This window comes from Ptychodera flava, chromosome 22 (assembly GCF_041260155.1).
Source record: "Ptychodera flava strain L36383 chromosome 22, AS_Pfla_20210202, whole genome shotgun sequence".
NCBI lineage: Eukaryota > Metazoa > Hemichordata > Enteropneusta > Ptychoderidae > Ptychodera > Ptychodera flava.
This window is the reverse complement of record NC_091949.1, coordinates 10375914-10400647: the sequence shown is the minus strand read 5'-3', so window position 1 is coordinate 10400647 and position 24734 is coordinate 10375914. Positions and strand designations below refer to the sequence as shown.

The 24734-nt window shown below is 37.0% G+C and overlaps 2 protein-coding genes across 9 annotated transcripts in view; one reads left to right on the top strand and one right to left on the bottom strand.

Moving 5' to 3' along the window:
- Positions 1-24734, bottom strand: part of LOC139122652 (annexin-B12-like) — a 365245-nt gene that overhangs the window by 195146 nt on the left and 145365 nt on the right. The window lies entirely within an intron of this gene.
- The window catches only part of LOC139122648 (cGMP-dependent protein kinase 1-like), a 194028-nt gene that overhangs the window by 94842 nt on the left and 74452 nt on the right, over positions 1-24734 (top strand). The gene's annotated exons all lie outside the window — the stretch shown is intronic.

Here is a 24734-nt window from a genome sequence, read left to right as displayed (position 1 = left end):
CGCCCCACGAAAATTTTATTACCGTACCCGTAGACTGTAGAGAAGTTTCCCTGGAATGCGGACGTCGCCGTAAATGACTGCGGTCAGATCTTTGTAATGGCCCCTTTATTTCGGTTTTCCCATTTAGAATAATATTTCCAAAAGCTTAGTCTCTGTGTGGCATTTCTCCGATTAGTGCGATGCGAGATGGACTCATTGTTGAATCGGGCCTTTGAAGCTGGAGACAGATCATGCCTTTCCAGATAACCCGATGCCACGTACCAATTTGAATCCAGAAATAGCCAGATGGAGGTCTTGTTCCTTTAATAAATCTAGTTCACTGGACTGTGTGTCTGCAAATTATTGGATGTCTTAAACGAACTCATTTTTCTGCCGTCTTATTGTGCACTGCAATAATTTGCTGCTGGCGTTTTTTGCATAGAAGAGTCCTATTGAAGAACGGGTATACTATAATATGGCATCACGCTGGGCCTTGTAGATGTAATACCATAGTTGCCCGCAGTTCATATTTTTTTTCAACACACAGTTTTTTTTTGTCAAACACTCCACAGGCAGGCACATTCAATTAAACACAGCTTGGCTGGCTACTTTCCAATACATCTCAATAAAAAAATCTTATTAATTAATTATAATTTAAAAAGATATCAACTAATACTGACAATGGAATAACATGGATCATTTAGGTTTATTGTCCAGGTTGTCATTTTCATCTTACATAAAAACAAGACATATTTCAAACTTACAATTGTGTACAAATTTCTTCTCTAAAAGGAGAATCAATACAGTTGTGAAATTCTGGAAAAATTACACTGCATGAATTATATTGTCAGTGCTGTTAGGATCATACGATATCTTTCTATCAAGGTAATAACATTTTTGAAAAAAGATTCAGCTCTTATGTGTAAAACAAGCTATGTAAAGCATGATCACTTTCAACGGCATCTTATGTTTTTCTTCTTTGTTGACTGACTGTTCTGGTCTGATGTGTAGGATTCAAAATGACTCAAAAGTTAAAACTATGAGCATGAGTCTTAACAGCATTTTTAATTTTAAGATTGAAATCAGGGCTAGATTCTTGACATTGAATTAACACTCTTCCCTTTTTATGTATCATATCCACCAGTCTTGCCTAAGTGATATTTTGTACTTTTTGATAAGCCACTCAGAATCCTTGTCACTCGAAAATGTTAAACTTTTTTTTTCTCTGGAGCGGTAATAATCCTCACAGACTAGACACAGCCTTTGTGGATTGAAGTTGCATGAGGGAAAGTCCTAGCTTTTTGAAGGCCAGTGTGTTATTTGACACGAGGCTACAAAAAAAATGCGTCTGATTTGTCAAGATGGTGTTATATATCAGGAGAAAGTGGGCCTTTTTGTCAGTTTGAATTTTACCTGTGAAATGCAGTAGTGGATTTATTGCCATGAATGAATGGAGTTAAATGATTTGATAAATTGCACAATTGGATACTGCAGTTACCATTACTTATCCAGAAAGTGTCCTTGATTGACCTTTACGGAGTCTATGAAACAGTGACCCTAAAGCCAACAAATCATTCACAGAGGGAGGGAATGCATTAATCACATCAGCCCACCAAGATATCATCACATGCAGTGTGCTGCAATTAATTATAAAACCCCTGCTTTGCAGCATGGGGTCATTAAATGGCTATTTGTTTGTGAGAGGTGGACAACTGTTGGGTGGAGTAAGAGATCCATGAATGGAAAGGATAGCTCATCAACATACCAATTACTTCTTAACTGAATTCCATACACCAAACGTAATGTAGACAGTTACGATTTTAAGTCCAATAGCAAATAGGTTGACATAGTCTCTGTCGTTCAGCAGGGCAGTGCGTCATATTTACTAGATTTTAATAATTTTGATAGACAGGATCTAAGTTTTGAAAAACATTCAGTGCCTTTCAATCGTAGACAATAGTATTAGAGACATTACATGATATGATGACAAAAAGAATTTAGACCCTATTTAATTCTAAAATGCATGTATAGGATTATATTAATGTTCTTAATAAGATTTTTGCTAACCACTGAACACACACTGACATCGGTGTGACATGTGTTTTGGAATGGTAGATGTGCTCTCTGTGACATCTGAATCAAAGTTGTAATCTTTGCATCAAACACTATCTGACGGTACTATAATGGCAACAGTTGCTGTCTGCCTGGCTTTGTTGACACTGTAGTCCAGGACATTGTTTGCTTGATTTAAGGTGTACTACGAATTACGTCAAAATTAAGTTGTGGTGTCATTTTCTTGAAACTTTGCACAAATATTCTTGGAAGTTGTGCAAGTGCAAAAATGAAATAAAAAATGGGGGTCACCATGCTTGTTTCCATGGAAACGGATGTTAAAATGGCGCCGTTATAAATAAATAAAAATGATATAATTCACTAAAACTAAGGAAAGCAATTATAAAACGCTTAGCAAATGAGTTAATTTTAATAAATACTAAGACTTAAGATCAATATCTATCGAATGTATAGTTTTCATGATGTTTGTGAAGAAATTTTAACATAAGTATCGATTACAAAATGACGATATCGAAATTATATCACTATATAATTTTCAAACTTTCTTCCTGTCGCTTTGAATGGTGTCATTTTCACCAAACTTGGCGAATAAACTCCTGACATAATACCATTTAGTTTACACTTTTAATAAAAGGGTGTCACCACGCTACTTTTTACAATATCTCCAGGTGAATGGGTAATTTGCGCCATATAAATGGGAGAGAAATGTTAATTTTTCGCTCATATTGAATAAAAACCAGCTTCCTAGGGGGTCAAAATATGACAAGGTTATAGGTCACATGTATTTCTGAGAGACTGGGTCAAAAAATTAGGTAAAAGCGCAATTTCAACAATGACGGGTGATGTTAAATACATGCGCTACAAAATAACCCATTTGCGGCAGGCTGGAGTTAAATCTGCGCAGAAACGTTCTAAAGCGTGTGCGCGTCCGAATTCGTCGCCCTTTACCTTAACTGTATTTCAAATACAGTCACTGTAAATTCATAAAATGTTATGATTCCGCAAACATAACATTCTGTAGAAACCAAGAGACCTTAACCTGTTCACCCCTAATTCCCTATAAATGGGTCCACAGGCACCATTTACAACAATGTGTTTGGGCCACACCATGGTGGTGTAAGGGTTAAAGTGTAATAGTTTTCCAACAAATTTCAAATGAAAGTTTCAAAATAAAAAGCTGTTTAGTACGTTCAGAAAATCCACATTAAATATAGTTTCATGCATGCAATGTAAATGTCTTCACTGTGTGTGTATGTGTATGTGTAAAACTCTATATGTGGCATGTAAATATGCAATTATTTTGCATATTGATTGTTTAGTGATGTGTTACAATACGGTTGACAGTATCCAATGTAATGTAGGCACCTGAACTGATGAATCCAATCCAGAGCAAGAGCATATTGTCATGTAACCAGCTTGTACATCAGTGAGTTCAAAAATATAAACTTATTGGCAGCCAGGAGGCCACTATACTTGCACTTTATAAAGTCCAGAATGATTACTTAGACATGTGTGAATAGATTACTTTGAAGTTACTACAAGGATGTTGCATTGTGAAATATTAGATATACATGCACACCAATTAGATATACCAGCCAATTCAATGTACAATAGCTGCTTCTTTGCCATTTATTTCATCCTGCCCAGAGCATACATGAAGATGTACTTTCAAAGATGGTACATGTATTATGCATTATGACCATTAGGTATTCTTCAGTCTTCTTTCACGAATGTTGTCTTGATTTCAATTTCATCTCTCTAATTACCAAGGCAGACTGTACGATGAGTGGTGATATCTCTTCCTTCAACAACACATCAATGAAAACTGTCATTTTAGTTCAGTGCTATCTCAGTCATTGAATATGAAGTTTTTCCATCCTTGTCCCAAGTTGTTACTTTTCACAAGATGTTAATGATAACTTATGTAACCAATATAATCAACTAAGTCAGACATATTTGATTTCAGTGCTAGGCATGGTCATTCTTACAACATGTGATGTTGTTTTCATACATCTCGCGCAGATTAAAGATCGTTTAACTTTCTCGTCAGCAAATAATTACAAACCAATTGTTTTATGCGTTTGGAGTTTCTCCATCTGACCACATGATGACAGACATCATGCAGAATTGTCTCTATGACAACAAAACTGAAATAACAGGAGCGATAGGTGATATACAATTTCATATTACGTGTTTGTGAGAGGCCAAGCAAATCTGGTTGGTAAAAAACCAGAGAAATCATATCTAATTGTGTTGTATCAGTTCTTTAGGGACACTATCTCTTAATTGGTACAAAGTAGCTGGCATGGAGGTTAGTTGCTTACACTACTGGGAATGGTGGTTTCCGCACCATTGACTCAGAGAATGGACTTGTTAGCGTAGAAATCATGCACTGCTACACACAAGTCCATAGTCGTGTAACAGAAATATTTGTAGTCCCTTCACTCCGCTGTGATCATTCGTCGGAGATGTATTTACTCAATGTTAACACTTTTGTGGCTTGTGTTCAGAAGCAGGGCAGGTATTTCTATGCTAGATCAGGGTCCAGTTACGGCATAATTAGATTGGTAAACACTCTGAATGGCTATACATGGTGTTTTTCAGTTTGTTGTCAATTCAATCTGCATTAAATTAATTTACACTGTCAGTCTCAGACTCTGCTTTGCAAAGTAATTTTCTATACATGTTTGGAATCAAAGCTGAAGGTTGAAGGTCGGTTTATTGAGGTGCAGGAAACACAACGTGTAAATCAAAATGAAATACTGACTTCTGATTGCAGTGAACTTGCAGTGTCAACGGTTGATTAATGTACACAAATTTTAATGTAGATTTATTAATACCTGTAAAGGATGTAATGCGATTCTCATAAATTTTTTAACAGAAGTTTTTAGTTTCTATAGTATTTTAGAACATTCATTTCAGCAACTATATTCTGTTTATTGCCATCAAAGAAATAAATTACTATTACATGTATTTATGTCAGCTTTAATAGGATATATTAAACAAAGGTTTAACATCTATTATTTTTTTAAAGAGATTTTTCATACAGATCGTAATTTGACCAGTATTTATTTGTATGTTGTGTTAGACAATAGAGAACACCAATTGGTCTGCTGGATTTACGAAAGAGGTAAATACGTTTGACAAACAGTATAAGAAAAGCCGCAGGTGCATTTATTGAAAAGCAAGGTAATACTGACTGAAATTATGATATCGTTTCAGGAAGCTGTAGTTAAATTAGTTGCCTTAAAAAAACTACTGAAAAATTCATCGTTTGCAGGAAGTGAAAAATGAAAAGTGAGCTGATTCCATCATTCTATATTGCATTGTGTGGTCGTTAACTTAGCATGATAGCGTTCTCTGTGGTAATATTTTGACCTGTTGAAATGCAAGTTTGACATTTATGAATTTTATATCGGAGATAACCTTCATGATTTATCAAATACAGGCCAGTCAGTCCTGCTGGTCCTGCAAAATCTGAAAAACCACACGGCTTACACGTCTTTGTAATTTGCAAATAATTCACACACAGTGGGCAGGATCATGTACCATCTAAATTTATAATTATACATCTTGAGTATTCTATTGTATCATATGTGTAGAAAAATGACATCTTCCATGTCTCTCATTGCAATAATGTATTTGCAGGAGGTAATGAAAAGAGAATGTAATTGATTTTGGAACAGCTGGTTTGAACCTTGTAGTCGGTGCTCGATAAATAGACTTTAAGTGGAATAATTGTATGCTTCCAATAATATTTCAGCTTTCCAAAGGAATCTTTATTTTGACAAGTTGGATGTTCTTCAGGGAATATGTGCAGTGGTGTAAGTTGATATGGGGTTAACTGTATGTTGAAATGTAGACTGCAGTACATCTTGGATAGGATACGCACCATCTGTAATCCCTGTACCTGTATAAATGTCGTAAAGGTGACTCGCTGGCTCCTCTTTCAGATCTGTAACAGGAATTCATTAAAAAATCATTTCTATCCTCAGATACGGCAGCAAAACATTAATCTTTTGGTCGTGTTGACAACAAGCCTGTAGCAATGTACGGGTATTTTTTTATAGTCATCTGCATGGATTAGTGCAAAATGTGAGAAAGGTGATGATGAGAATTGATAAACTAGTGAATGAATGTGTTTTATCAATCCTTCCCATGTGTTTTCAGATGGTAATATTGAAATCAGATGGAGATGTCACAGTTGAATTAGTAATACTTGTGATCAACGATGCGTTATCTTTGTCATTCGGGTTGATCTCAGCTCTAACCGTGATGTCAAGAAACTCGTACTGTTGTATAACAGAATTGTTAATAATTTAGAGGATTGCGGAGACTTTTGTGACTTCACAAAAAACTCCATGAAATGATGGCCATAGCACAATGAAGACTATATTCCCTATTGCTGCTCTCTGCAGTGAGGCACCTTTTTACTTCCTGCCAGGAGAATTATGGGACAATTTGAAGATGTTCTTTTAGTGCAGCAATTGACTAACTCCATTCGTTGCCTAGCAAAGGTCATGGGTCATAGGTCATGTCATCTGTCTGCCTTTGAATCTGTGACAATGACAGCCAGATTAAAATCATCAGAGAGTGAAATTTGCTGTACATTGAGAAATAATTTGCCAAGCCAAGATTTCTGTCATCAAATGATTTTCCTGACCTGTTTTGCAAAAGACTGCTCTGATTATGAATGTGTATGTATGAAATCACAGATATCAGACATTAGTACATCTGGAATAGCCTGTAAACAAAAATGTTGAGAGTGAAACCAATAGATGTTTGAGGGAGTAATTTTTAGTGCATCATTCACTGTTTCCAAGCATGTTCCATGGTGATAGTTAAAGGTCAAGTTCGTGAAAATACACAAAGTCATTGACTTAGTCAAAGTGAACACTGTCTGAAAGCTGCAGCCTATAGGGACTACTTGCAGTAATGCCGATGTGGCCAAACTTGAACGTTTATATTGACGTTTATACTGACTTTCATTACAGTGTCAAAATAGCCAGGAGTTGAGCATGGCGCTGGACAAAGATGTGTTGGATGTACAACGATTACATTGATGAATGTCAAGTGTAGAAATACTGCAAATTGATTAGGACTGAATGCAGAAAACATAAAGATGTGGGTTTAAAGGGCAAGCCATTCAATGCTGCGGCGAGGCATCCTTTCTGCAAATTAAGTGAATGTATTAAGTGTGCTCGACTTTGGTCAGTGTTCTCAGAATTCTAATTTCCCCGATTTTACCGACGGGTCAAAGGTCAGCTCAGTAGGTTTCATCATGCAGCATCCTAATTCCCACATTTCATTAAAAGAGTTTTTTCAGGGCAAAGAGTGAAAACCGATGGAAATTAACAGGATTATAAGCCTGTGTACAGGCTACCGTCGTGGAATACTAATGCATTACTTGGCCGGGTATATTGCTCTGGTGTTATCTTTATCAAGTGAACATGAAAGAATTCAGGCTCTGTTGGGATATTGAGGTTGAATTAGTGCGTGTGTGATTACAAAAGTCTTCGTCGTACAATAGTGCTGGCTTTCTGCTAATGCTCGTGCCAATCCTTTCAACATTGCTACGGGCAAATATTCAAATTGGATTGTGGCTGCATTGGATTTTCTCTGCAGCTACAACTTATAAAATTCTGGCGCAAAATTTTGCAAAACAACAGTATCACACACTTTAAACATGTTTGTTAGGATGTTGATATTACTGCTGTTCCTGCAAACAATAGTCTTTGATGTTATTGTTCAATTTTAAAGCAGTTGGGATTGTGTTGGACAGAAATGTCAAATAGCCAAACCCCTAATTGAGAATTTTACGCCACAAACAAGTTATTTTTATACGTTGCAATTAGCTTGCATTTCAAAATCAAATGTATACCACTTTGTCAAGATTTCTGATATTTCTATGGTTGTTGTATACATGCTGTAGGATGAATGTAACAAGTAGCTGTGGATTATGGAGGATGACCTGGTTATCTCAAAAGATGTATGTTCTGCCTAATTTCACAGCCAGGAAGTCAGCTTGCTTTGTGTGGTGTCGTACAGGTCTTTAATAAAATGACTTGCTAGAAAATATAAAATTTTAACATGCTTTGCGGCATGTCACATGACATGTAGATATGATTGTGATGTACCTCAGCTTATCGCGCCAAATATGAGCATACGTAAAAATGTCATCACACCACACTACCGGTATTTGCAGCTATCCTTGTGACCACATCTGCAGTTTATCTTAGAACGGTTGTAAACTAACAATAAAATTTGCCAGCCACACAGTTTTACAGTACATACACATATACTTGTTTGTAAATTCTGAAAATAGTCTTTCCATGGGGCAGTTACATTTCAAGGGCTGTATACAACTATAGCTTACACAACATCATTTGATAAGATACAGCTGACCCATCATATGTATTTGTGACTTCAAAAAGTTGTAACATCGCGCAAGGTCCATTGTGATAAAGAACCAGTCCACCGACCAGATTGCTATTCTTCGAATGCTCTTCTAAAATGTATACTGTTAGTCTTGTGTCTTTCAAATTAGGCATTCTTGAAATCTGTGCAAGTTTGTAGATAGAAATTAGATTTACCAGGAAAAATGAAAGTATTTTAATCAGTATCTCGCTAAATTTAATGTGGGTATCATTTGATAATATTTGTCATAAAAATTTAGTGAAGAGACCATAAGACATATAAAAATTTGCTTATATTCCAGAAGTTTACTCTTTCCTAAGATAGCGTACTCCAGGTATAAATACTTTATATGCAAATTGCAGCATATCGCACACTTCACAGTCAAAGCACACATCAGCCCCTTGAAAAGTTATTAAATGTTCATCAGCTCTGTTCTTCATCACTTGTATACAACTACAACTACAACTACATCATGTCCTTTTGCCTATCCTTCCTTGCTTGTTGCTTGGATACCGATGAAAGAACATGTCAGCTGCATCCTGATCGCCATGGCAACAACTATTGTCAGTTGCTTCCAAGGAGCTGATAACCAGTCGAAGCAAATGATGTATACGCCAAACTTTCACATCGTCAGAGCAAATAGCATGCAGCTGAGTTACCATGACAACGAATATTGTGCAGTAATCACTTTCTTTGTATGGTGTAGAATGTAATCCGCGTTGATTTTCAGTAAACACTGAGATTTGATTTTTGTCAAATCACGTTTTGATTAAAATCGCCAAGTCTGCATTTCAGCAAATGCCATTTTCCCGCTTTGAAGCTTTTCCCTAGCAACAGATGATAGTGATGAAAGATGCAGAAATGAAAATTTTGGAATATTCACTGGAAATTTGTATCAGATAAGCAGAAAACAGAGGAGGCAAACAATATTGAAAATTAGCAATTCAGTCAGTGGCATTTTAGAGTACCAGTAAATGCTGATATGAAAAGTTCACCGTCCTTATTTTCGTATCTTGTCAGACCTGATCCTAATGACATCATACAATGATTTACAATGTACACAGAATATAAAAGGTTTATGGGTTGAAATAATAGTGTGTGCAAGTGTTATCTTGGATTCAGGGGAATTATCCAGATACAGCAGATTGGAATAAAAACACAGGTAGATTGTCTGCCGTGGTTGTAATAAACTATAGTAATGCTGCAGCTATGCGCGGGCTGTGATTGTAATTCTGGTAAGACATTGTGATTGGCCAATCGGCTATGTTTATTGAATTGGTGCTTTCACACATCTGTGAAGAGTGCCACATTTCACAGGGGATAATCACCTTCAAGCAGTTGAAGGAGAGCAATCAAATCAAATCTCCAGTATGCTAGTGGATAACGTGATCTACATGACGCTGGTATGCAGAACGTGTACCATAGACCCAGAAAGATACACATAGTTCTGTATTAAGTTCAACAACCATTTGTAGGGGAGATGAGATTTCCAGAGCAAGTACACATCCAGTTATTCTGTTGTGATAGGAGTACAATCTATTCATAGCCTTATGAGCAAATGGTGGTGTCTGCCGCTAACTGAGTGTGTTCAGACATTTTCAACATACAGCCATCAGAAAATATCCAAGTTGGTTGTAGCAGTTCAATCAATCTTTGTTCAAAATTTAATAATTCAATGTTCAAATCAAAGCAAGTTCTTCAGATGCCGTGGCCAAGTAAGCTAATTCTTATGTTTTCGGTTGCATTTTAAAACAAACTGCAAGCACTAAATGTTCTGATGTGAAAAATATCTTAATTAGTCAATTTGTTTCATAATTACCATAAATGAAGATAATAACAATAATGTTTCGCAATGAAATTAGGATTTTCATCATGATTATAAAGTTTGAAAAAACTTAGTGTAATATATATATATATAGAGAGAGAGAGAGAGAGAGAGAGAGAGAGAGAGAGCTCTGTAAAACATTGTTGCTCAGTCAAGCTGATTTACAAATTCCCTTTGGTTGGAAAACAATTTCTTCGATTATAACCAAGTACTATAAAAAGCAACACTCCAAATAATGATTTGGTGAAGTATTTTCTCAGATTCTGAAGGCAGCGTCCACTTTGCTTACTGCTTCTAGGCCCTATTGGGAATTGTTGAGTCTTTAGCACTGTGGATTTGTGAATTTCACACTGCATTTGTTAAGTGTAATTGAAAAGTGCCGACTTGGGTAATTGAGTGTAGACTGCTGCATTGCAGTGCACACATCATTGATCTGACAATTTGGAGACAGAGAAGATGACTCACAAAGTGTTCTGACAGATGCTGGAAAAACCTCATATTACGCAATTGTTATCCACCTTTGCAAGCCCACAGAGGTTGTCACAAAAGTTATAGAATTTTTCAATAGATAAATCACAGGACCATTGTTTTTGTCAACAAACAGTTTTCATATGTCAGTGTAGAAATATTCTATCTGTATACGGTAGTATCAATGGTAATACAATCTGAGTTAGGATATTTTACTATCATGCAGTAGTTGAATTTTCCAAAACCATGGTAAAGACTGTAGCTATGGTAAATCACCTTTTCAAAAGAGTCCACCTGGCATTTCATTCTCACAGAAACCAGTGAAATTTTTCCTTTCTGCCTTTCCAAGTGTTAATAGGCCTGTTTGCAAGTGACGTAATTGATCTCTCGTTAATATGCAAAATTAAATATCTGTCCCCAATGTCGATTTCGTTTTTGGAATTTACGCCTGTAAGAGTGGCAAATATACCGTACTCGTCCGAGTATAAGCCCCGGTTGAGCAACACTAAACAGCTGTAAAACTAGGGAGGGGCTTATACTCGAGCAACCCCATGTTATCTGCCATGGACGCTTAATTTATGCTAATTTTATGCACGATTTTTTTCAACACCACTCAATCATTCTATCGCTTTCAAAATCGACTTACACATCAAAAGAAATTGATTGTACAATCTCTGAACACAGACGTGACATTTTGGTGAAATTTCAGCGTCAAAAAAAAATCCAAACTTGAAACAAAGACGTCATACATGCTGCTGATCAACAGTACATGTAATGTGAACAGGCATGCACTGCCTACACGGAAAGGCAACTCAATATTCCAGTATCAAACTGTCTACATCTTGTGGAAACAACAACATAGCAGTGAAAATTGTAATAGTCACCAGCAAAAGTCTTCACAAATGAAAGGATAATTGCTTCAAACAAAAGAAACGGCATGTTTAGAGAATGAAAACATCGTGGCCGTGAATGAAATAAACAATGGCTGCCGTGAGTGAGACTATTCTATTTAGGCGAGGGGGTGAGCAGGGTCAAAGAATCAAGATAATAGTGGGAAAACGTGTCATTTTCCTTACGATGCTGTCAAGGAAACTCCAGTTTCCCATTGTTTTACAATTGTAACATCTTTTAATAGTTTCTTTATTATCTAAAGTAATTTTACCAAGTTAAATGACCAAATATACTCTCCTAACCTTTCTGTATTTGAGTTACACTAGGGTAGGGGCTTATACACGGATGTAATGCATTTTCTAAAATCCTCTGAAATCAGTAGGGGGCTTATACACGAGCAGGGGCTTATACTCGGACGAGTAAGGCAAATATAATGTCATTGGCGGACATGCAGTGCTATGATGAATGTCAGACAAGGATTCGGACTACTATCTCCACCAACAGCTACATTCAACGCTGATAAAATTTGTCAAAATTTCTGCCAGCAGTGTCCAATGTTATGTGCATGCAGCTATATTTAGTGACAAACCTGCTACCGGCAAACATCCATATTATTGTCACACTTGCAAATATTGCCAAGTTCAAATGCACTCAGGGAGATTTCCAACACAAAGTGCATTGGCAATATTTTGTCAAAATTGTTCTATTGTGCAAGTTGAACTTTTCCATCTATTATTTTACACTTTTTGATCAGTCGAAAACCACATAATTGAAAGTGTAACATTTTAAAACATTTTTTACCAGTCTTCCAACATGGTGGATAATCTGACACACTTAGCCAGTGTTTCTATTTATGTTATCCCTAACATTACTGAAAATGATGTAAACTTCGCTGCCTTTAAAAAGTTCAATTTCGAAACCCCCCTAATCATGAGGAACAGATAGCACTTGTTCATGAACACCCAGGGAAAGCACAGCATTTGTGGCTAAGAATGTAAATATTATGCATGATGTGAAAAATTCGAATTGAGTAAAAAAAATGATGAAATAACATTTCCAGCAAATATGATTGTAATAAGAAATATTTAAAATTGGAAGTGCAATTAAGAATGTACCGTACGTTTTATAGTAAATTTAGTTTTTATTCACCTATAAAGATTTAAAGAATGTTAAGTTCCTTCTCAAACAACTGTCAGAAGTGATTCAAAACTCAAATTTCAAAACTCTGGTACATAGAAAGTGACTGACAATCAAGTCCATTTACTTTTATACCGTGGTTGTTTTTGCACTCTGCATCCAGCATATCAGAGAAAGGATAGTCAGTAGATGCACCTCTGTAAATATTTAGTACTAGGGCACTGGGCATGAATGATTTCTGAAGTAACAGAATCTCACCTTATCCAATTCTAATCAGTTGATTAGTGATCCTGAGGTCATTTGCTGGCAGTATCTGCTGTTTTATTGATTTCTCTTCACAGAAAGATTTGCCAAAGCAGGTAATCTTTATACACCTAGGGTTTGTAGCAAGCATGGTATTGAAAGAAACACATGCAATGCGAACAGATAATCAAGATGATGTTACTCATGAGTGATTCCGTTTAGGAAAAACAACCAGTTTTCCAGACTTCTAGAAATCATCATATCTCCTCCTTGTAAAGACAGTGTGGATTTCATCATCTGGTATTATACATTCTCCAAGAGCTTTGAGTAGTGGAAAAGTTTATGTTTAGATGTGATTGTATAAAGTATGTGTGTGTGTGTGTGAGTGTGTGTATACACACACGTCTATAATATATATATATATATATATATATATATATATATATATATATATATATATATATATATATATATATAATATATATATTATATATATACAGCCTAGGAAGTTAACTTCATTGCAAAGGAGCAATGCTTCCAAATTTTAAAATTCAGGAGCCAAATGCTCCTAAATTTCAAAATTTAGGAGCAAAATGCTCCTAAAGTTCAAAATAAAGGAGCAATTATAAACCTGTTGTGCCTTGGATAATCTTTTACTTCAATAAACAACATTATTGTGAATGTACACAATATACCAGTAGCTTGTATTTGCCGCGTAGACATCTTAATCAAGATTATCTGAATCTGGTTCATTGTTCAAACAAAAGTCAGAAAACTTCAACAGTTCAGTTTCCATGAGTTCACGTCCAGAATTACTACTCATGCATGCACTCTACAGAAAATTATTCAGATCTCCATGTTCCATATCTGCAGTATCATCAACACAGACAATATTCTGAGGCCACGACTGTTTTACATTTGGCCGCCTTGCCCTCGTCGATTCATTTAACCAAGACTCTGCATAAACAGTGGGGTCAAATTCAGTGACATCAGGACCTTCCAAGCTGATACGTATCAAGTCTCCCACAGTTTCTGGATGAAGTCGAGTGCGGGCTTCTGTCTTGATTCGTCTTTGTGCAGAGAACCCTCTTTCACACTGGGCAGTAGAAATGGGTAGTGCTGTCATTATCTCTACCAAATGTAGTATGTTCTGAAAATTTGTGCGATATGGTTCTTTTGTCAACATCAGACTCCACAATGCCATGTGTGATTTATCCAAAACTGATTGAAGACTAAGAGCTTTAGTTGTCGCCATTCACCTGCCACATCAACAACAATACAACCATTTCTATCAAGTATTGGACCAAACCATTCCAGAAGGAAAGCCAATTCTTGTTGACCATACACCATTAGACTTTCCACTGTGTCAGGCCATGCATCATGATTGAAAAGCACTGATAAACATGCCACTGCTTTAGCTGCTCCTTGCGCATTTACCGTACCCAACAAATTCTGAAACCTTCGCTTCAGTTCTGCAACAGTTGTATCACACGTTTCGTCGATTGCCTTCTGCAGTTGTGTCTTAACTAGGGCTGGTTTGCCCTTCAACTGCACGTCTTGATAAGTGATTTCTTCCGACTCATCATTTTCGCTGTCACACTCGCGGTCGTCCGTATTCTCTCTCTGTTCAGTGTTCATGCATGTACTGGTGAGAAACTGATCAAGTGCACCATTTTGTACATTCTCTGTTTTCATGGACTCCACGGTCGCGATACATGACCTCACTCCATGGATGGCTTGAGGTAGAATAACTTCATTTGCCTGTAAAAGCCGGCTCAGCGATGCTATCTGTCCGAATAAATCCAAAAGGAAATGGCAAAAGGCGGCAAATTTCACTTTTGTCATTTCGCGAACAACTTTACTTGCTCGACCTTTGATGTCAGAATTTCGGGTAGTGGCAGCGAGGTGTTCGGCATGTGCTAAAACCGCTGCATACTGGCCGCATGTTGATGGACTGTTTTTGTCCCTCTGCTTTGATGACAGAAATATATGCAGTGCTCTTTCCACGTGCGGAGCCCATCTTGTTCCCGACACGGACTTCGGAGTGTAAACATCAACTCCCAATTCAGAAGCGAGCAATGCGAGCTCTCTGCGACTCTTTGGAGAGTAGTGATACGTCTTCCAAACCATATTCAGAACATCGTGAACATTTTTCACCATCGATATGCCTTTCTGTACAGCAAGCATGACAAGTTCCAGCCGATGAGGCATACAATGAAAGGACACGATGTAACTTACTTCATCTCGTAGCATTGTGAACACGCTGCAATTTTTACCGAGATTTACCGATGCGCCGTCTGCGCCAAATCCGACAATCTTCGCCCTCCAGTTGTCGTCTATTTTATCGCAGAGGGATTTTGCCGCACTTACCACGCCTGCAGCGTGTGCATGTTCGAGTTCTTTCTGTCCGATGAGATTTACTTTTGGTTTACCACTTTTGTCAACATGGCGCAAGTAGACTATTTCACACTCCTGCATAGCTCTGTCAGTATCGCCATCGATCAGAATGGAAATATAATTAGAATCACGAACACAGTCTGATAATTCCTTCTTCATTTTGTCCGCAATCGTACCGATGATTTCAGCACACTTATGTGTATTGTCATAGGTTGGATTGATATCGACTCCGTTTTTTCTGTGTAGGAGCAATAAAGTGGAAATACAGAGAACGGCATTTCATGTTTAGCGATCAGATAGGCGATGTTCATTTTGATTTTCATTTCTCGCAGTGTTAGCGTCACTACTACCCGGCTTGTTGCTTCGGAAGGCTTTTGCCAGAGGACTAGCTTCAACAGACTGAGCGAAGTACTTGTCTCTCGCACGAATGTGTTTGAAGGAACTTGCGTGTTCAGTCAAACTCTCTTTTTTTCTCGACCAATTTACCCACTTCACTTCCGTATTCCGACTTCTCTTTTGCCGCTCGACACCATCGACACCACACGCGATAAATATTCCCACAGTGAAGATGTTTACTTTCGTCACTCATATCTACATCAAGCCATTCAAATTGTTCATGCCATCGCACAAGTTTACTGTCTTTCGACTTTCCAATCCGGGCCTGCTTGATTTTGTTCACGATCATCGATGCACCACCGCCATCTTCTCTTGCGCCGTTTAGGCGTGGTCCCCTTATGAAAATTTTCTGTAGAAATTCTATGAAATTGATGACAAAATTCAATTAAAGTGATACAGAATTTCTACAGAAATTCTACTGAACCTTTATGGAAATTAACGGAGTTTAATGGAGTTTTGGCCCCCTTTTTCTGTAGAAATTCAACAGAATTTCTGTATCATTTCTGTAGAATTTACAGAATTTCTATGTAAATTCGATACACGTTCTACAGAATATCTGTAGCACTATATTGAATTTATACCACATTCTACAGAATTTTTATGTAGAATTTCTGTAGAACTATATTTAATTTCTGCACTCTTTTACAGAAGTTTGTTTGTCTTATACGAGTTCAATCTCTTAGAAAGTATGACAACAATATGTGTTAAACTTTTATTAAGTAAGGAGTACCACCTTATGATATTGCCATAGATACAAAAGCAATGAATTACTGCAAAACTCACAAAAAATCAGGCAGCAAGTAAATTATAAACATGTAGTTTATTTCTAAAAGAATTATGATTAACAATCGTTCGAAACTTGATGAAACATACAGGGACTACAAAATATAAAGCAACCTACACATATGAATGCAAGGCCTACCTCTCCAGTCTAGCAGTTTTGAGTTGTCAACTCAGCCAAGTGCATAATTAAAGTGTTGTGTATCTTAACTCACGTAATTTCAGTTGATGCTGCAATGTGGATCCTTACAGTTGTGACATATTAGTGAGCTCCCTTCTCCATAACACTGTTAGAATCTTGCTAATGGACCTTGGATCCTAATTTTCCATGGAATTTGGAGTTGAACTTTAGTACTTTTCATAAGAGCCATGTGCACTGTGGACTGCCTCAAGTTCAAATGAATAATGCGTGGCTACACTATTATGTAATCAGCCCATTGTAAAGGCAGGAAACTATTTGCATAACAAAGCAAAGGCACAGGTCAGCTCACTTGACCTAGGATCTAACAAAGAGAGTCAGGTTGGTCTGTGTACAGTCATGAAATGTACAAAAGAAATGGTACAATTGAAACTGTATACATTTTCCTGGCACGTGTGTGTAAATGAAAATAACTTTTCAGAATTAAAGGGTACACGAGAATGTGCTTAGAACTCTCCATAGGTATATGTCACTACCTTTTCCATATTGAAACCAGCTATATATATGTCACTGAGTTCTTATCAAAGCTCATGCCAACATGCAAAAACATGAACTTAAGTCTGAAACAGTGTAAACTGTGAGGGAAAAAAACAGAAAAAAAATTTCCACAAAAGCTATGGAACTGAAAAATTCCATAAAAAATATGTTTAATTTCTGCAGATTTTCTACAGAAAATTGTCAGCAAACTTCAATAGAATTTAAAGTTTCTATACACATTAAAATTCTATAAAATTTAAATTTTTCTACAGAATTGTATTGAAAATTTTCAATTGAATTTCAATGGAAGCATATTTCCATCAGATTTCCATAAAATATACAGAATTTCTATAGAATATCAGAGTTCAATAGAATATCTACAGACTATTTTCGTAAGGGTCACCTCGGTAGAACCCGTAGGGTGCTGATGTGTCGCCTGGATGATCATCACGTGTTGAACTTGAAACTTCAGCCCGCATCTCAGTCGGTCGAAAAAAGTCTGTAATTTGTTTCTTGCTCATGATGTGTCAGCTTATATCACCGCTGTTTGAAATACTTCAGAATATTGGGTCGTAGTTTGATGAAAAGTTGTCGTGCTCCCAAGAACATGTACCTATGAGTAAGCCGTACCGTCGCCACCACGTGTGTTATATGTTCTTTTTTTGTGTTAGAGAGTACCACCTCCACGGCCAAATAAACCAATGCGAAAAAATAGAATTTTAGAGTCGGCAAAACACAGTCGTCCCGGCAATGGCGTAATTAGACACGGTATGTCAATGGACTTGTCCATCAAACAAATTGCCCAATGAAAAGAAAAGAGAAGCGTCCGACGTCGTCACAGACAGATTTGCCGACAAAAATGTATCAGAAAAAATAAAAGGAATGTCAATCAAAGTAAAAGAAAATCCAAGGCGAGTCAAGTTTTTGATACATTTGAAGTGAGAGACAGTTGTTCGCTATCAGATTACATGAGCAGCCAAAACAATGCGCTAAATATAGGCCGCGTCTATGGCTCACAGTTTACTCGCTGAATGCGACCATTCTTGTTGTTGCACTCGCTGAATGCGAGCGTATTTTTAATTCCACTCGCTAAATGCGAGCGTTTTCATATTTCACTCGCATTACCCCAAATTTAGGCGCAAATGCGAGTAATTACTCGCAACTTCCTAGGCTGCTATATATATATATATATATATATATATATATATATATATATGCACACACACACACGCACACTCACAGACACACACACAGAGAACTAAGTACACATCAAATACAGAGGATAATTGATGTATTTATTTCTGTTTATACTGCTCTGTGATACTGCATTGAGCACTTTACCAATCCTGGATTGACTGGTCATATTAAACAGTAAGTTTCATGCATTAACTACTGGTTCAGTTTGATGCAGAATGTTGTGTTGCCTTTTGAATTCTAAATTGAACAGTTTTCCTCCATAAGAACCCATCACACTCAGGTCAGATCTTTCAAGAACGTACAGCAACTGGAAGCCTTTCATAAACTCTAGGTTCCCACCACATTTCTAGAATTGTCCAGTTTGCCAGTCATATTTATTGTGCCAAGAAAGCTTATAAAGATGTGTTATTCGTAACCATGGTTATGAGAGTCCAGGGTAGATATTTACAAGAGAGAAGAATGGAGTTAGTAATTATGACAACTATTTTCTCTCTTCTCTTTGAAGAACACTTAGATCTATTCATCATGTCCACTCTGCTGTATCAATTTTCCAAAATAGCGGAAGCTACGTAAAAGCTAGCAGCATTTTACACTTTTTTGGGTCTGTCTTAAAAGCACACTACAAATGAAATTTTAATGTCGAAACATCGCTACTTTTTAGCCTTCAGTAATGGTGAATGTTTTTGGGCTTGTGAATTCTGCAATGGTTTTCCAGAATGTTCAGGAACAATGGAAAAAAAAACTGACTGAAAGTTTTTGGTGAGAGTTAAGTAGGCATTATGAGGAAAATTGTACTTGTGTCGTTGCGATTTCAGGTCAAGAACTGGAAATTTAAAAAAATGGGGGAATTTTAAGGATTTATTGACATTACTGAGGTTTTCAGTTTGTTATAGTTTCTGTTAATAGATGTCAATTGATACATTCGAACTGAGACTTTGGCCAGGGTTGAGTGGCCGGGATCTGGATAAAACAGTGGACATCAAAACTAGGGTGAATTTCAGGCACATATAGATATCTGTGAAAATTTCAACAATTGTTTGTTTTCACACAGCAGTTCCTGATTGGATACATGTGTCCAATTGGGCTCAGTTCCATTTGACGGAGAGACAAATTCCAGAGTCTCTGAGATTACCGTCCTGTTGACATTTCATACCCAGTGAGTACGCTGTTGATGTTTCCATTAGTCCATTGTTGATGTTACTGCTGTTCCATGATACAAGTATCGCTGCGCATCAGCCTTTATGTCAACTTTGTCATCCTTATTAGTGAGACATTTGGGAGGAACCAATATCACCTAAGTGGGTGTGTTACGCATATTTTTACCATATTTTATACATGTAAATATTTTGTGTCATTTCTGTATGATGCTGATATTTGTATGCACACTACGATTACTTGAGGTACGGTATACTTTGGATTCTAGTAGGTTAATATTCTCAAATGTACAGTTTATATTTCAGTAATGATATACTCTTTTCATGAGTAAATAAATTTTTATGACTTTGATATGAATATAACAAAAGTTATCTCATCTGCTCATTTAAAGTTAATTACGGCCATCAACTCTCAAGGGAGGTGGTCAGGTACGTAAATTATGTGGGAAGTATTTCTCATCAGAAGTAATGTACATCCATTGAGAGGAATAGATTGAGTCACTGGTGATATGAACATTTTGGTGTTTTATGGTGCTGAATGTGTAATGTACATGGGATATTGAGATATGACCTTGAATTCCATGTTTGTAGGTATTAGTTTGTTTCAATGATTGACGAGACTGAGTAAAATCTCCTGTCAAGTCCAGGGGCAACCACGTGCTAGCTGTATTCCTACAATCAGACACACAACCCACCAGATGGACTTAGTAAAATGATGATGAAATGTTGGAGCAAAAGATTATGAGGTTTTCTGTATGATCTCCATCAATCTCACCGTGACGTGTATTCTGTTATCAATAATTACTGATAGTACAGGATGTATCAAATTTGGGAAAATGTCAAAGGGGAAGGATCATGAAATTGGATAGTAATAGAGGTATAATGAAAAATTTTAATTATCCACAGAAATTAGACGTGGTCATTTTAAGAGATATTTTATTGTACAGAGAGTGGTTGTCTAACATCTCAAAGGTGACGTAATCAACGTCATTTACATGCGTATTGCACTGCAAGTCAGAGTCTAGTACGGCAATAAGTTTTGTTTCAACACATCAGCTCCTCACATGGCCACAGCTTTCAACCTGTTCACCCCTAATTCGCTGTAAACAGGTCCACACTCACAACTGATGACAATGGATTGGGCCAAACCATGGTGGTGAAGGGGGTTAATCTATTGTAAAGTTGTCTGTTTTGTGGTATTCTGAATTTGGGGCGTTGCCGTTGTTTAACTGTACCAGTATATTAAGACACCAGTATTTGACAACCAGACGTCTCAATCAACTCTGAGATAAATTCAGCCGTAAAATTAGTTTCAATACTTTGTTTGATTTGCAGCCCAAAAAGAAATCTCTGATGTGCTAGATTTATGTCCTCTGTTTGTCTGAAAAAGTAAAAGAAATGATATCAAGATAGTATTCCCCTTGTATATCTTTTGTCTCGGATTGATGAGTATCTATTGGCTACGCTTTTGTAAATGAAGCAGTTGCTAGGCAACAGAGATGTGTTCAGGGAATTTCCCTTTTTTGTAAACATCACTTTCCATTTCCTCTGAAGTTCAGGAATTTCTTTCCCTGTAGAGGGGTCAGCGTTAGATTGACTGGAAAAGTAGATTTTGATCTTTAGGTTTACACTTTGAAAAAAGCATAGGAACACTTCCATCAGCCTGTCAAGGCCATATGTTCCAGTTCTTTATCAACTTTGACATGCGATAATTTAATTTCGTGACATCCCTGGGCAAGGCATTGCAGCTGAGGATCTGCATTCATGTACGCGCCATTTCTCTTCATTTGAGGAATTTCTGAGATGAGTCATATCTGATCTGGCGTTTGCATGTTGACATGTTTCGAGCTTGTCAGTGGATGCCATTCCAATAGTTGTAGTGTGTCTTGATTGATTGGCCACATATGTCTTCATTCCCAGTGTTCAACACTTTCATTTATTCTGGATGCCAACTATACGGTATAGTCCATCTCCCATTCATGTCTCCGCAACCGTTGCACAGTTTATGGCATCTCTGAACTATTGTGAACCCAAACTAGACATTACATTTTGACTTGAGGCTTTCTCATTGATATAACCTTGACATATAGATGTCATATATCATTATTTGCACTATATTAAAAGCAAATTGTGAAAATTCAACTCGAATGGAATTTAAAGGTAAAAAGTTAACTTCATCATACTTTATGAATTTACGGCAGTGGTATTAGATGGTAGTTGTCGAAACCCTCTCTGTAGTTTTGGTATGATATTCAAATCATACCAACACTATGGAGAGGTTCTGGACAAAAATAGCCAGGTTTTTACCAGGCTTTTTCCGAATCAGACTTTTTTATTGATCATGAAGAATGCATGGTACTTAAATCTGAATATTTGGTCCAGCATACAAAAATGTTAACGTTTTTTCAATAAGCCAATTTACATGTGCAGGATGTGTTTGGCCAAACTCATTAAAAAGCAAAATTTTCCATTTACTATATCAACATATACATGAATAATTGCAAGTCAACTAGCAAAAGCTATCAAATTTAAAAAAAAAACAAAATTCATAGACAGTTGAAAGGAGAAACAGAAACAAAATGGTGAGAAACAAACAGGTGTGTGTATGTGTCCAACCAGTTGTATAATTGACTAGCATGTGTCTCAATTTGATCTGTTTGTGAAATTCATCAGTGTTGTCTGGTCTAATACTTTGATCTTTGACATTTGATTCTCCCTTTGAAATGACAGATAAAGACTTGTAAAGCCAGCTCTTAAATTCTGGTTATCCCTGGCATGTGCTTTCCGGCATGGTGAACGTAACAGTCTTGTTTCCATAGGCAGGAATCATCCACACTCGTGATGAATTACACATGCGCTACAATGCGGTTGTTACACCTGTTCTGTTCAAATTCCTCAAATCTTTGACATTAGTGCGTGTCTGTGATATGTTGACTTGGCTTCAGCGGTGGAATTTGACAAGCATATGGTAGAGCTGAACACACACACACTGTTTCTACAGCCGAGTGGGACCGTAATGTTTCAGGGTTGTACTGCTGGAGGATTTATCAGACTAGTGATCAAGGAATAAAACAGGTTCTTAAAGAACACGTGGCAAGGAACAAAACAGGTTCTTAAAGAACACATGGCAAAGTTTAAAACAAGATTCGTACAAAGTTCTCGCTTGTATCTTATTTCCATTTCTGCATCTGTACTTCCTATGAAGTTACACATACATTTCTTCGTTCAAAGTTGGCACGAAAAGTTTCTATCCCGATGATAGTTTTGACAACTGTAAAGCTTCTACTGGTATACTGGATATACAGTGGTAGCTGAAACGTGCAGCCATGAGGACCAGGAGTGGGAGAGCAATCCTGCCTTTCTAGGTTGTCTAACACTGTCAGTCTGTGATTGCATGACTTTAAGTGTTTTGAGCCTGAGTCACTTGTGCAGAAGGCACACCAAGATCTTGCACCTTCTGTTTTAAGACCAGAATCAGCAGTGATTTGCGATACCGATGCCCAGCCTACGGTATGTCCAGGTGCTGTGCTTCATATCGCAGTCAACTTGATATCACATACTAAAATGTTTCACTTTTGATTCTATCAAATATCTCAAAAGCAATGAACCTCAACGCACTGCACCAAATTATATTATTCATGAATAATACTTATCACTGCAACAAACTACTGTACCTTCAGCAAGGCTATAGACACGATGATTTCCACAATTTTTTATAATTTTGCGATAAAATTCGATTTCATTATTTATATTCAAGTTTCTCATGATTTGTGCCAATATTATTCTCCAAGTCTATCACTTACCAAATGGCTGTTCCATAACAGTAGAGTATACTCACTATTACAGTTTTCAGATGGTACTAGTGTCTGGGAGAAGGTGACAGGATGATTATATGCCTTTTCTCCCGCAATGTTGCCAGGGTTTTAAAAATCTTAGATCGATTCATATCACTGAGTTGCATGATTGTCCTGTACAAAATTACCAACTGTTTTATGAGCTCTAACTACCAGGGTTTTCATTTGTGTTTTTTATGGCAACACTTTTCAGCCAAAGCGAAGGATGAAAGATGGTGGCTTATGCTGGTGTCATTTTTAATACCCGCTCTTTCTTATAAAATGTCTGTACGGTCTCTGCTGTCAGAAATAGGATTCACAAATACAGAGTTTATGTTAAATTATGAAAATAAATCAATTTTGATCCAGGTTTAGGAACTTTTGCAAAAAATTTAGACAAAATCCAGTATGAGTTGCCAGAAGACACTACCGATAAGTTTTGAAAATGCTACACAGGCTTTTAAGATGCTCAAAGAAATATGTTTTTGGTTTGACAGTAGTAACCAGTGATGTATATGGTATTTCAAAACATCGGCTCTGCTTACGCAGAGTCCCTCACATCATAGTTTGGGTTATTGTTTGTAAACACTCAAATACTGTCGTTTCATGCATGATAAAATGTCAGATTCCTTTTCTGGATATTCCAAATTTCTCCTTGTATGGCGTTGCTTGGCAGTTTGAACCATTCGATATGAAAAAAAAAGAGAAAAAAGATGTAATGACATGCTGCTTATCATTATAGTATGCTTTGTGTAGACTGCATTAACTGAAGCAAACAACTTTGGAACGGTGTGAGCGTGAAAAAAAAATTATGCTGGCATTTGCTGCAGTCACGTTGAATAGCTCTGATTCACCTGGGCAATATTGGCATCATTTAAGAGGAAACTAGGTGTTTCATATAAAGAGGGCCTTCCCAGCGTTTCAGAAGCTCTCCTTTCGGCATTTCTGTCTTCTCCTTAGCAACGGCATGTATACCTATAGATTTGCACACCTAGAATGCTACTGAAACGAGACAGACTGTTTTCACAATGCGACGTGCTTCTCTAAGGCTGGGTAATCACCTTCTCAAATGTTCAGACATCTCATTTGTCAGATCTTAAGGTTTTCTTTCAAGTTTCCAAGAGATTGAATTGTTTGATTGTCAGTGTCCTGCAGCACTCTTTCTTTTTTGCAAATTTGAATAGTCTGAAGTTTGAAGATTTTTACCCTCAACAGCAGTGAAATACCAGTACAACCTTGCTAGGGAAAGATCAGATAAGAGTTATGGT